Source organism: Malaclemys terrapin, chromosome 12 (assembly GCF_027887155.1).
Source record: "Malaclemys terrapin pileata isolate rMalTer1 chromosome 12, rMalTer1.hap1, whole genome shotgun sequence".
Lineage (NCBI taxonomy): Eukaryota > Metazoa > Chordata > Testudines > Emydidae > Malaclemys > Malaclemys terrapin.
The window spans coordinates 6,698,966-6,712,847 of NC_071516.1; the positions used below are offsets into that span (position 1 = coordinate 6,698,966).

The 13,882-nt window shown below is 42.7% G+C and overlaps 1 protein-coding gene across 2 annotated transcripts in view; it reads left to right on the top strand.

Annotated features, from left to right (window-relative positions):
- Positions 1–13,882, top strand: part of NKAIN4 (sodium/potassium transporting ATPase interacting 4) — an 84,269-nt gene that overhangs the window by 59,879 nt on the left and 10,508 nt on the right. The gene's annotated exons all lie outside the window — the stretch shown is intronic.

The following is a 13,882-nucleotide window of genomic DNA, read 5'->3' on the forward strand; positions in this document are numbered from 1 at the left end:
TGCAGTAATGTGTTGTCCTTAATGTTCCCCAGTAATTAATTGTTTCTCATTTGCATGTGAAATTAATTGAAACAAAAGGTCCATTGTCCTGTTTATTTCCACTGGTGCTCATGCATTTTGTAGTTGAATCACATCTTTTTAATCTGTTTTGTTAGTCTAGCGGCTTTAAATACATACACGTTCTACTAGAGCTGGGAACTGTGCTTTTAACCCATTGGGGTGCTTCAAATAAGAGGTTTGGCTGCACCTGACATTGGCTTGTATGCATGAGAAAGGAGGATGTGAGAAATGTAACCCCATACGTGCTGGAACACAGTGCATATTTCAAGGGAATATGCCCTTTTTATGAAGACTGTTAGTCTGTATGTTACTCATAGATGTTTTACTGACCAGTGTTCTCCTGGTAGTTCCCAGTACTGCCATAAAGAAAACCAAAGCTGTGTTTCTTAGTTCATTGCTTTCCAGGCCAACCAATGATAGGTGTGCTCTGGAGGCTGAACGTTGAACCGTTGAGAGAGCAGAAGTGTCATACCTCACTTAATAGCGTTCCCTCTGGCTGACTTAAGAAACATCAAAGTCCTCCCAGGGGCAGACTTAAGGAGAAGGGCTCAGTCAACAAATGGCAGGACCTATGTTATGCTTAGGATTGGCTCTGGTTTTATAGGATCTTGATAACTTAGGCCTGAGGCCCCAAGATAGATTGCCACAACAAAACACAGCAGGCAGGGTTACAGCCCCTGCCTCTGAGCTAGGTATACTGATACTACTTAACTTTTTTTTACAGAGCACTGTAAGTTCATGTAGTGATTTGCAAATGCGTAAGGGAGCATGAGTTCAGAGTGAGTGTTCTCAGCTTGCCAGATGGAGAGAGGAAATTGATTGAGGTTGGGCAAGAAATTAATGGGTTTGGGGCAAATATTTATAAGTTGTTTCCCCCCATTCCATAAACCTTAGAGGATTCCTATCCTACTTTTGTGCATCCTGAGCCCCGAAACTGGGATACAAGCTCAAGCACCTTTGTGTGCAGAAGTCCCTACAGCTCCTGCTAGGGATTTCCTGACATACATGGTGAGTTTCTGTAAAAGGGACATACCTTTCCTGTAGTAAAGGTGGAATATTAAAGCCCCAGGTCTGTATCTCCTGGGGACCCTGAAGTTCTCATATAATCTTACTGGACACTAGACAGCTTTTCCTTGAAGAGAGAGCAGAAAGGAAACCTTAAAGGGCTTTTCATTATTTCAGTCAGGCACTGCCTGAAAATAGCCGACTACTGCTAGTCCTTTTCCCGTTTAGTCTCTGAGAACCAAACTCTTTGAACTTTGCCAATAGTTTTGCTATTCTCTTTATCTCATTTTCAGGCAGATTTTATTACAGGCTGCTGTCCATCCCAGAATGCTTTGCAGGCCTCAGTGCTGCAGACAGAAAGTAAATATATATATATTTGTATTATTGATCATGTCTCCCTAAGAACTGAAGAACGGGGAGATGCAGCAAAGGCTCTGACCTTGTTCCCTCCTTGTCTGTCAGGCATCTATGAGAACTGAATGCTCAGTACCTCACAGCGGTGGGGTGGGGGACCCAAAGCCTCCTCTCCTGTGTTTGTGAAGTTTGTTCAGCAGCTTTAGAAATATCATATCCGTGATATGAAATTCATATTCGTTAACAAATAAGACATGACCACGTGTCCAATCCTCAGGAGATAATTATTCCTCAGGAACACTGAGGCACAGTAACATTGCTGTGTACTCCCCCTGAGGGAAGGTTGATTCGTCCCAGAAAACATCCCCACCCCCCTCATTAAATTTGACCTTATTATGGAAAAAAAATGTTCCAAGCAAACCAGTGGGCTGTAATAGCAGCTGTGGAACTGCCCTGAGCCCTGTTCACAGGATAAAAAGGTCAAATCCCCTGTGTAGCTGCTCTGCATGAACCCCATCTTTACTCGAGATGAATTTCACCCAGGGTGAGTGAGTGCCATAGAAGCGTTCCTGTATAGCTCTGCTAATGCACTATGTTCCTGACTGTCACCCAGCTCTTCCAATCCTGGGCCTTTGTTGGAAGAAAAACAGACACTAAAGACCTGATTCTGATCTCACTTGTGGCAAATTCTACTGGGCAAACTCCCTGATGTTAATGGAGTTGCTTCCAACTTTATCTGGAGTGAATGAGGTCAGCATCCAGGCCAAAGACTGTCAGTTGTGATGAGATGTGATTGTTTCTTGATCTGCACAAATATCTGTTAGGGCCTAATTTAAGAATTCATCAGACTCCTTTTCAAATGTCATTCAGTCAGGATTTGACACCACATCTCGAAAGTGCAAAGGGCATAGATACTATCATGACAGAATGAATACTGGGTTATGTGACAGAAAAGTGGGGCTATACCTCTAATCCCAACCAACCCACTGAAATATACCAGAACAAAGGACATTGTGAAGGGACATAGTAGAGAGAGATGCTTAATGGAAACATACATCTTAAGCAGTGATTTTATACTAGCATATGCAGGTTAGTTCATTTACTGTCAGTGTGCCGCCGGCCCATACGAACCCCATAAAAATGCAGCAGAAATAATATTTGTCCTAGTCATCTGCAAAAAAAAAGTTGCTTTGTTTTCCAATTTAGCAAATGTCCACCGTACAACTCCCCAACTTGCCAGGCAGATGTTGGAGGTTCATTTTCTGTTTTAAATACCTGGCCTACTTTTGGTCTGTCCATATGGCAGCTCTGGGAGTGGGGAGGGATGGGCTTTTTCCAAAGGTCCATGGTGTGGGATGGAGGTTGGAAATGTCTCCCCAACAGGGAGAATTTTCTGCCTGCCTGTCTGCTGCTTTCATTCAAAATGACAGCTTGGAAGGTTCCCAAGAAAATGGCAAAGCAAAGGTTGACAGCAGATGTTACAGTGGAAAGCAAGTCAAGACATGTTTTGCTGATGGCTTGTGTTACATTTTCACTGATAATAATTGCATCCTGAGAGCAAAAAAGGTCAGGAAATCAAATGCTGTGGGTTGTCGCTTTGGATATCTGATCACAATCCCTTTTTCTCCAGCCAGCAAGAGCTTTCCAGAAACTCAAGAATGATCGAGAAATTAATGTCTTCCCCTCTTCCCTCCTACGTCCCCCATCCCATGTTTGTGAGAGGGCAAACATGATCAACTGACTCTCAAGCTAGAAATGAAACCTACAGTACTTCTGTCTCATGGAGAAAAGAGATGGGGTCTTGGCAGAGACTCTCTGTTCTGCTGCTCTTGTCACAAGCAAGAATGAAAGGGAGGGTTTGAATGTAGCTTTGAATAGTTCATGCCCACAGGGCAGAACTTTGCAAAGGGGGGTGGTGTGGGACCTGCTCTAGTTTTCCAGCTTCATTAGGCATTCTACCCTCCCTTGCCTTTCCTCTTGCTCCTTGTAGTCAATGATAAATCTGAGTTACTACTTTTACAAATAACAGGTTCATCACTCAAATGGCTACTTAAGAAAATTTTATTCAGGTTGAATTTTGAGATTGGTTAGATACACAGGGAGACCTAAAAATTTTAATCAAGAACCATGCTCATCCACAAGTGAAAAATACTGAGCAAATAAATGGATATAAAGAAGAGAGCAGTCCACAAAGGTGACGTATTCAGAACATCATGGACTGATGAAAACAAAGACCGAATTGATCATGTCACCCTAAGTGGTAATGACAGTGGTGGCTGTTGCTTACTACATCATTCTGATGAACCACTGGTCAGCATCCATGCATCAGTTTTTATACCCTTTGTTTACACATCACCATATCTATTACTATATTTAATTAGGTCTCAGTCCTCTCTCAATATGTGGCTATCCAGGTAACCATACCTGGATTTCTGAATGTTGATATAGCTATTTGCATCAGTATTTTGATCAGTATTTCCAGTGTGTCAGTGTGGATAGCTGCCAGGGTACATGTTACTCAAAAAAACCCTGAAATTCCATTAAGCCTGCATTATTTTGTTCCTTGCAATTGTTTATGAAAATGCTCTTATTGCCAAAGGTTATAACCCTATGTCACTTACTTGTGTTAAGTCTTATGCTAGCAAACTCTTAACTGCTAGGCTTTTGTGAGAGGGTGTATCAACCCCACACCCACGAAGGAGGAGTTAAAGAGCAGCTGTTGGCAACCCTGGCCCCATCCCTCAAGCCCTGTCAATCGTATCAGGGTGGAATAAGGGCTGAAAAGCAGGAAGGTCCTAGCACAGGGGTCGGCAACCTCTGGCACGCGGCTCGCCAGGGTAAGCATCCTGGCAGGCCGGGCCAGTTTGTTTACCTGCTGCGTCGGCAGATTCGGCCGATCGCGGCTCCCACTGGCCGCGGTTCGCCGCTCTGGCCCAATGGGGGCTGCAGGAATCCGTGGCCAGCACATCCCTCGGCCCACACCGCTTCCCGCCACCCCCATTGGCCCGGAGCGGCGAACGGCAGCCAGTGGGAGCCGCGATCGGCCGAACCTGCTGATGCAGCAGGTAAACAAACTGGCCCGGCCCGCCAAGGGGACTTACCTTGGAGAGCTGCGTGCCAGAGGTTGCCGACCCCTGTGCTAGCAGTTGCTGGGCTGCTTTGGAAGAGAACAGAGGGTGGCTGTCCTGCTCCCAAGGTAGTCTGGAAGCCTTCAGGGGAGCCACACTTAGGAGGGTCATTTACCATCCTTCTCTCCTCTCCTCCCCATCCCTACAAGGAGATAATAAGCCTGGTACGCTGGCCAGGTCGAATAGGTTTGGCAAGCCCCAAAGAGAGCCATCAGGCAGTTGGTGCCACTACCCTCAACCCCTTTGGGGAATACAGAATCTGAACATATATAAAAGAGACTAGGGGAATGGGAGCCAAGAGCCCCATCCCCTTCAAACACACATGCGCTATTTAACTCAATTGGTATCACAAAGACCCGTACTTAGGCAGATGGGGATGGCCTGTGGATTTTTCAGTGCTTGTACAGTAGGAGGCCCCCATCAGCAGCCCAAGACTGGTGACAGCCTTGTTTAGGCCTTGGTCTATTGCCAAGCCTACCTTAATGATCCCCCTACTTGTGTTTCGGCTACACTGGCCTCACTCAAAGCAAACTGCACGCTGTGTATAAAATAAGCGTGTCTTCTCACCACCACAGGATTAGGTTAGGGGTCCCAGCTCAGCATCCTCCTCCATCCATTGGTCTGTGAAAACAGACTTTCATCATAAAAGAAGCTGATGTGTGGGACAACCGAGATGCATCATTTCTTCTGTTCCGCAGCCTGTTGTTTCCCAGGCTGTTTGACTGGCTGATTGAACCCACCTGGCTATGACATGTGTTCCTAATCAAAGGCTTAATTGGATACTTGCATGCCTTGGAGGAAGCTGGTGCTGAGGTTATCTGGAGAAACAGCAGCAGAAGCTAAAGCACAAGAGCATTCTTGGAGGACTTAGAGCAATAGCTTAGTGTCATTTTACATCCCTGACCCTTTTTTTTTTGCAAGAAAACTCTGGGATTTTATTTTTATAGGTTTCAGAGTAGCAGCCGTGTTAGTCTGTATCCGCAAAAAGAACAGGAGTACTTGTGGTATCTTAGAGACTAACAGATTTATTAGAGCATAAGCTTTCGTGGACTACAGCCCACTTCTTCGGATGCTGCATCCGAAGAAGTGGGCTGTAGTCCACGAAAGCTTATGCTCTAATAAATCTGTTAGTCTCTAAGGTGCCACAAGTACTCCTGTTATTTGTATAGGGTTCTTGTGCAACCAAAAAGCACCTCCAAAGTGCTTTTGCTCTCTGGACATGTTCCCTTCATGCAATTTAAAGCATTAATGCCAAAGACCAGAATTGTTTAAAAGCACAAAGCAACAGAAGTCGTACTTCTGTCTTCAGAGCTTTCTAGCTGAATTGCAGCTTCTCTCTTTCTCCTCTGAAGCTAGCCCTAAAAAGCTCCCCAGCTGACTAGGATGGACAGGAACACTTGCTGTTTCAGCCCACCTGTTATGCTTCCCCCTTCTCCTCTTTCAAGTTTCTCCTCAATCAATACACATCAACCGTGAGGCTTACAAACCTCCAAATAATAGTATCTAAAACCAAAACAATCCTTTGTATCTCTTAAGACCGTGTGCATCGCCAGCCTAAGCGATCTCATTGTAGCCTCTCCTTTTATTGTGTTCGTATCCATGGTATGTTAACATCTTGTCTTCCCTAGGTTGTATTTAGAGTTGAGTGAAAATGCGAATTTCTGTCCTCTGGGGAATTTGGATGTTCTAACATTTGTTTTCATTCCAAATTAGGACAAAAAGTTGAAAGACTGAAATTTTTCACAGAATGAAAAACTTCGGTTTGTAAAGGGCAAAATGTTTTGTTCATGCTTTTTTGATCAAAATTAAAAATTTCAATATTCCCAAACTGAACCATTTCATTTCGCTTTGCTGAACTGACTCAAAATGTTTCATTTCAAGTCATTTCAACATTAAACTATTTTACCATGGCTGGACTATATTTCTTATGATACATTTGCAGCCATGTGACTCCCATGATGCACCACACTGCTTGGTCAAAGGGGAGATTCTGTAGCATCATAGAACATGTAGCCTGGCCAGTTAGAGAGCCTGGCCCATTAGAGAGAATGGGGGCATCAGGCATCTAAACTACAATTCCTGTGAGACGAGGCACTACCATAGGAAAATGCAGTTTAATGTTGAACTGACTCAAAACTAAAAGTTGTGTGACAGTGTCAGCAAACCCAAGTATTTGGAACTGACCTGAAACAAAATATTTTGTTTTGATTTTCCTGGAGGTCATTTGAAAAAATTTAGCACAATCTTAATTTTTGCAAAAAAAAAATTGATTTTGCTGAAACTGCATTTTTCATCAAAAATAATTCAGAAGGAAAATTCCCAACATGCTCAAATTATAACCATTCTGGGGAAGGAACAGGGTTCTAGGTTCTGCTCTCAGTTACACTAGTGTGAATCCAGATTATACCAGAGAAATTAAGAGCAATATTTGACCCATTGTCTTTTATTTATCAGTCAAAGATGCACATCTTGTGCTGGGAGGAAGTTAATAAAGGGGGATCACCCCCTATGAATTTTATGGAGAAAACTACTTTCAATCCATTGCTTCTTGGCCATCTGCAATGCTTTTTCTGTTCGCTTCCTTTCGGTTTTATAGGTGGTGAAAATGGGGCTCTTCTGCCACAACTGGTTCCAATTTGAAGTGTGGCGCCTGTAAGCTTTCTATCACTCTGTCATTCCTGAGGCCATAATGAATCCTTTGCCTTGCTCCTCTCTTACACTTCTGCAGCTGCCAATCAGGTGGGGGAGGAGGGATACATGCCCAGCTGCTGCTGCTTCTACTGGCAGCACTGTTGAATGAGCATTGTGAGAGGAACCATCCTCCAGAGATCTTGGGCCTGATGCTCTTCTCGCTTACATTGGTATAAATCAGGAATTGCTCCATTTAAGTTACGCCATTGTAAAACTGGTGCAAGTGGAGAATGAGATTCTGTGATTGCATCCTCTCTAGACCTCTTTGTGTACGATGCGTAGCACAGTGGGGTCCTGGTCAATGACTAGGACTTGTAGGTGCTATGCTAATAATTAATAAATCCAAGATCTCCTGGAACTCAATTGCTTAATCTATTTGGAAACAAGTGAGGTACTAAATTTTAGCATAAATAATTAACTTACCCCAAAAGGTGTTACAACTGGTGGGGAGTCTAACCTAACCCCATTAAAGGCCACAGTCTCTCATGTGCCACTAAAATCACCATTGATTCTTGATTATTTTCATATTCTTCCTCCCTTTGTCCTGAGTCTGCTCTTGATATTTCCCTGTATACATCAACCTTGGAACATTTTCTCATGTAGGCAAACACCTTGATGGATGATGCTATAAAAGAAGCTAATAGATCAAAATGGTGTAAATTCTCTTCCTGCCTCTCCCTCCCCTCCCTGCTGAGGCAAAAATTAAATTTCAGCAAATCAGATCTATTCCAGTTGTAGCTGGAGGATGTTTTTGTTAGAGCCTTTACATGTTTAACAGCAACTGAATAGTTTTTCTATTCTGCACCAAAGAAACATACAAACCCTCCCCCCATCCTTTTGTCCTGGTGCCTATTCACCATTCTCCTTGAATTTCTCTAGCATCAAAAATGTGTGGTGGGGCTTTGTGTGCAAAGCTGCTCTATGGAATGTGTTCTCACAAAAGTGTCCCTTTCTATTATTGTTACCATCCAGTGGGCCTTCTTTCTTTCTCCCCTGTTTGTCTTGAGGTGGCTTCAGTGGTGTTTAATCCACTGCTTTCCTTGGTTTTCAGATTGAAGAGTGTACCCTGAAGGGCAAGGAACAGTGTCTAATGGGAGAGTATAATCTTGCATTTCCTTCTCTGTCATCGTCTAATGTGACTGTAGGGCTTATGATAGGTCTCACTTCAACCCAGTCTAAGTGGCAGGTGAGCCTTGACTTAGCATCCTACACAGGAGTGAAATACAGCCATGATCTTTGACTTCTCTCCTGAGGCTTCTGTGATGTAAATGAACAACTGCTATCCATGGTGGGTCTCCTGATGCAGTGGCTTGCCCACTGAATTCCTTCCCATCCTACTTATTCCACCCAACATTGTAAAGAGCCATGAGGTGAACTCTGGTGTCTTTGAGGCTTTGTTCAGAGTGCCACACACACGTCTTTCTCCTAATTTGGAAATCCCAGAATTCCAGTGATGTTCCTCCTAACAGCCAAAAGCCTGGGTATCTTAAAAGAACATGAACCCCTGGCAGTCCAGTTAAGCACATTATTAAAAACAGGGCTGTTTGTCACACTACGATTTTAATTCTTTCGAAGGATTTATATTCATTACACATGAAATGGAATAAACCCATCCCCTAATTCTCAAGTTCAGTGAAGAAACAATTAGCAATGAATCCACTTTAAAAGCTTTGAGCCTTTTGGAGTTAACTCAGCCCACAGTCAAGCAGACTCTCGCTGAAAGCAGACTTGGTGATGGGAATTTTTATTTCATCTCTATTGGCTTTATTTCATTCATAATTCATGCATGAGGCAAGACATAGTGTAGATCCCAGGAGTTCACTTTATCCCTGAAGTGATAGGTTTAATTATAGCTTAGTTCAGGCAACATGAAAATGCAGTACACATTTATATTGTATGTCCCTCCTCCCTCCGCTCCAGAAACTTCCCCCTTCCGGCTAAGCAGGGAGGCTAATGTAACCTTTTTAGAGAAAACGGAAATAAGTCATTGAATAAACAGTAATTTATAATTGATGAAATCCATGCCACAAAGTCATGGGTTATAAGGTCAAAACAGAGTAAATTTGAAACATAAAGCAGGCTATGTTGAAACAATGTCGAGGGGAAAACAGAAATAGAAAGACGACTCAGGCTTCCAAGGATTTGGGATTAGGAGATCTGGTAAAGTTCATTTTGTCCACTGTTTTATTTGTTTGTGTGTTTGTTTTTTCCTGCTATATGGAGAAGGGGTGTTTTAGTGGGAGGGGGGAGGTAAATTTCTTTGCAAAGAAAACTTCCTAGCAGCCTTTATTGCTAACTCAATACCTCTTAATTGTGGAACAAGTTTTTAGGAGGTTTAACAGGTTGACCCTAGTGGCATGACTGATATAAGCATTTATGTGAATTCTACCTTTATGGTGCGAGATAATTCATTCTCGTTCTTAATGCTGCCCTGGACCTCTCTGACACAGATGACAGAAGTAACAACTTAAGATCAGGTTTATCTGTGTATTATATGGAGTACGCACCATTAGGAACCAAGTTTGGCATGACTGTTAATCCAAAATTCACAGTTGGACAAGACCATGACAAGAGAAGACTGAGGGGGGACATGATAACCGTTTTAGAACATAAAAGGTGGTTACAAGGAGACAGGAGAAAATTTGTTCTTCTTAACCTCTGAGGATAGGACAAGAAGCAATGGGCTTAAATTGCAGCATGGGAGGGTTAGGCTGAACAGTAGGAAAAACTTCCTGTCAAGGTGGTTAAGCACTGGACTAAATTGCCTAGGGAGGTTGTGGAATCTCCATCATTGGAGATTTTTAAGAGCAGGTTGGACAAACACCTGTCAGGGATGGTCTAGATAATACTTAGTCCTGCCATGAGTACAGGAGACTGGACTAGATGACCTCTCAAGGTCCCTTCCAGTCCTGTGATTCTATGATGGCAATGTATGAGGATACAAGAAGGCCTAGCTGGAATCTCCTGTGAATCAGGATAAGCAGTAGATATGCAATATCCATTCCTGGATGTTTTAGTGAATGTCTAATGAGTTGGCTTTATCATTATTATTTTATACTGATCCCTATAAAATACTAAAGGCAGGATTTTCAAAGCCCACTAAGGTCAGGCCCTGTATGGGGGTTTGTGTGTGTGTGTATTTGTACTCTGAATCTGAACCTGGAATTACATGAATGCACACACATCAGAGTTCTGTGTGTGCAAACAGCCAGAGAGACCTCTATCAAAAGTCAAATTTGCACACACAGGCATACAATATGAAGTAGGGGTGGGATTCCCAGTTCATGTAGATATACTCATGCTAGCTCTCACTGAGCTAACACACTAAAAATAGTCGTGTAGCCATGGTACACAGCAAGCGATGATATGGGCTAGCGACCCCAGGTACAAATGTGCCTGAACCCCATGGGTATGTACTCAGCATAGCTAGTCCATGCTGCTGTTTGCCACTGCCCATGCACTTGTGGCTACACCATATTTTTAGCACAGTAGCTCAATACCAGCTAGCATGAGCATGTCTGTGTGAGCTAGGAATTGTACCCCTAGCTCCATGTGTAGACATAGAGATGGTAATAGCATGTGCAGATTAGAAATGCTCACACACTTGTGCATGCAGTCCTAGACTTTTTGTGCTTTGAAAAATCAGGTCCTAAATAATAATGCCTCATAATTACCTCTTATTATGGGATTTCAAAGAGCATCATACATCTATTAGTCAAGTCTCACATCACTCATGTGAAATAGATGGTTTTAATTTGACTCCAGGTAATCATGTGACATATGTGACTTACTTATTATGTACATTCTACAGATTGATAAACTTACACCAACTGTGATTGTCCACAGCCACACAGTGAGTCAATGTTACATCAAGGAATAAAACCCAGGGGTCCTGGCTCGCTGCTGTAACCAAAAGCCAAAACTCACCTCTAACATACTAAGAAATTAATAAATAGAAGTCTCCAGGTTCTTACCATCATTTCAAAGACACAGGAAGTTATAAAAATTTGCATCAAATATGCTTATCTTTATAACGGTGATTAAATTTTAAATACCTGTCCTTGCCCAATTGTATTGTGATGTTCAACTTTAAGTCTCACAGATCAAGCGAACAATGGATGTTGGTGAAAACCAGAAAACAGTGGGACATTTTGTCATCCTGACATTAACTGGCCCTACTTCCTATCATTCCAGTTCTCTTTAGATCCTCCGTGGACAACAGATTGTAGGTCACTATGCCTAGAACTGGAGATCAGAGATGCTGGAATGAAAGAGGGAAGACATGAGAAATTAACAGACATAGCATGCTAAAGATAAGAGCATATTTTTTGTAAAAGGAGCTATTTCAATGAATCTAAATAGGTTTCTTCAAAGTATTTATCTTTAATTTGATGATCTCTTAATTTACTTATAAATGTTTGCTTTGCTTAGACACTTTAGAATCTTAGCTCCTGGATAATTCACTGAAGTTCAGCCCGAGAAGAGGTAAAGGACCTTTGAGGAGAAGTAACAAAGGAGAATCTGCACCTTAATCACACCTGAATTCTCCCTTCTAGGGATTGATCAACAGATCCTATCCATAAGATGGTGCCAGCACTCTGACTGCAGTCACCCCAAATTGAAAAGCATGGACCAGTGACACACTAGAGGGACCAATGGGAGAGTCTTGCATGGAGAAATGCTCATAAGCCATTTGGAGTGTAGTCGCACAAATAGCTTTTATTTGTCCCTTATTTAATAGCCATACATATTGCCTAATTTAATAAAGGAGTATGGCTTGCTGCCTTTGTTCAGCACCATGGTCAGTTCCAGGTACATTTCTCTCCTTCAACAAACGTAAATTTAAACAAGCAAAACAAAGCAAACACCCCAAAACCAAAAAAAGATACGTCTTTTTTCCCTGTTAACATAATACAAACAAAGAAAAGCAATTAGAAGAAAACTCTTATTCATTCTTCTTCTCTCATATGCCTGTAGAGAGCAGTGGTGCCACTTAAACAGATAACTCTCTGAAAGCTCCCCGGGCATAATTAGTTTTGTATGTCGTGTGGTTTTATGATTGCCATTGCAACTGGTTGGCTTCTTTTCTGAGTTAAGTAAACTGTAGTTAATGGAGACTAAGGGGTAAAGTAGCCCTCTCTTGGAAACGACGCAGCAAGAAAATAAGTGAGTGATGAAAGCGGTCTCTCCATCACGGCAGTGCTGGACTGTACCTCCCTGGAACGAGACAAGGCTCAAGAGAGCAAACTGATGGTTCTGTTGTTGCTTTTAACTTTTAATAGGAAGTTTAAAAGAAATAGAAGGTTTGGTGGGGCTGTAAAAATAATTACTTAGTTTCCTCCAGCTAAGGTGTTTCTTGTCTTCAGAGAGCTGCAGCACACAAGCAAGTCTTATAATCCCTCAATAGAAATCTCATTATTCTGCCTTTGTTTTCTGGTGTGATGTATTTTTCTGTCATATTAAAAATGAATGGACTCCACTTTCTGAGTCCTTCCATGCATCATTCTGTCTTCCCTTGGAGTGAGCCATTGTTTGCCACATTCTAACTCTTGTTAAAGAGCATTGAGTTCACGGTGGAAAACAAATCATTGTGGCTCACAATAACTTTAATAATGTGGTTAGTGTCAACCAAGATCTTGCTAACTGGAGTGTTATGTAAGGACACAATAGTAGGCGCGGAGGAGATATTTGATCAACAGAAAACAGAGCAAAATACAAATCTGCTGAACCAGGATCATTCTGTTAGGGCCAGATTCTTCCTTGCGTACTCAAGCTGGGTATTTCCTTGCTGCTGAACATGAGGACAACAGGGTCTGGCACATTTTAGAGCTTCTATGAATGTCCCCAAAGTGGTGAGCCTCTGTGTGAGTTTTTTAAAATTGTTTTGAGGTTCTGAGGTGATGGTCCACTTTAGTTTTGAAATTTCAAGTCTGTTTTCTTACTTTAGGCCTGACTCTGGGCAATGAGCAATGTGTAAACAGCACCAAGTCAGGAGCAGCTTCAGGAGGCATCGTGACTCCAGAGACACCCCACTGAGTCATTCTTCCTTCCCTGCTTCCTCACAGGAGATAGTAATTTAAAGCTGGCCTATACTACCCCATGAATTATGAAGCACCACCCACTGGTTCAGCTCATCTGGCCAGTGAGTAGAGGAGATGGAGTCAAGATCTTGCCCATTTCCCACCCAACCTGCTTCTGGGAGAGAGAAAACAACCCCATATTCTGCTATGCACTGGACCCAAGGTCTGGGAGCCCCAGCAGGGCTTTAAGAAGTGTGGGGTTTCTTCTTACTCCCTTGTATGGACATGGAGTCTGACTCTGCATCTTGCCCTAAGTTTCCTCACTGTTCCTTCCAATCATTTCTCCATTTCCAAGTCTAAGAGAGTTCAGTGTCACTACATTAAACAGCCAAAGTATTCCCGTTTCAAAAGTAATTGTCCATCTCCTCTATCTACAAAGGGGGGGGAGGGATAGCCCAGTGGTTTGAGCATTGGCCTGCTAAACCCAGAGTTATGAGTTCAATCCCTGAGGGGGCCATTTAGTGATCTGGGGCAAAAATCTGTCTGGGGATTGGTCCTGCTTTGAGCAGGGGATTGGACTAGATGACCTCCTGAGGTCCCTTCCAACCTTGATCTTCTATGAAA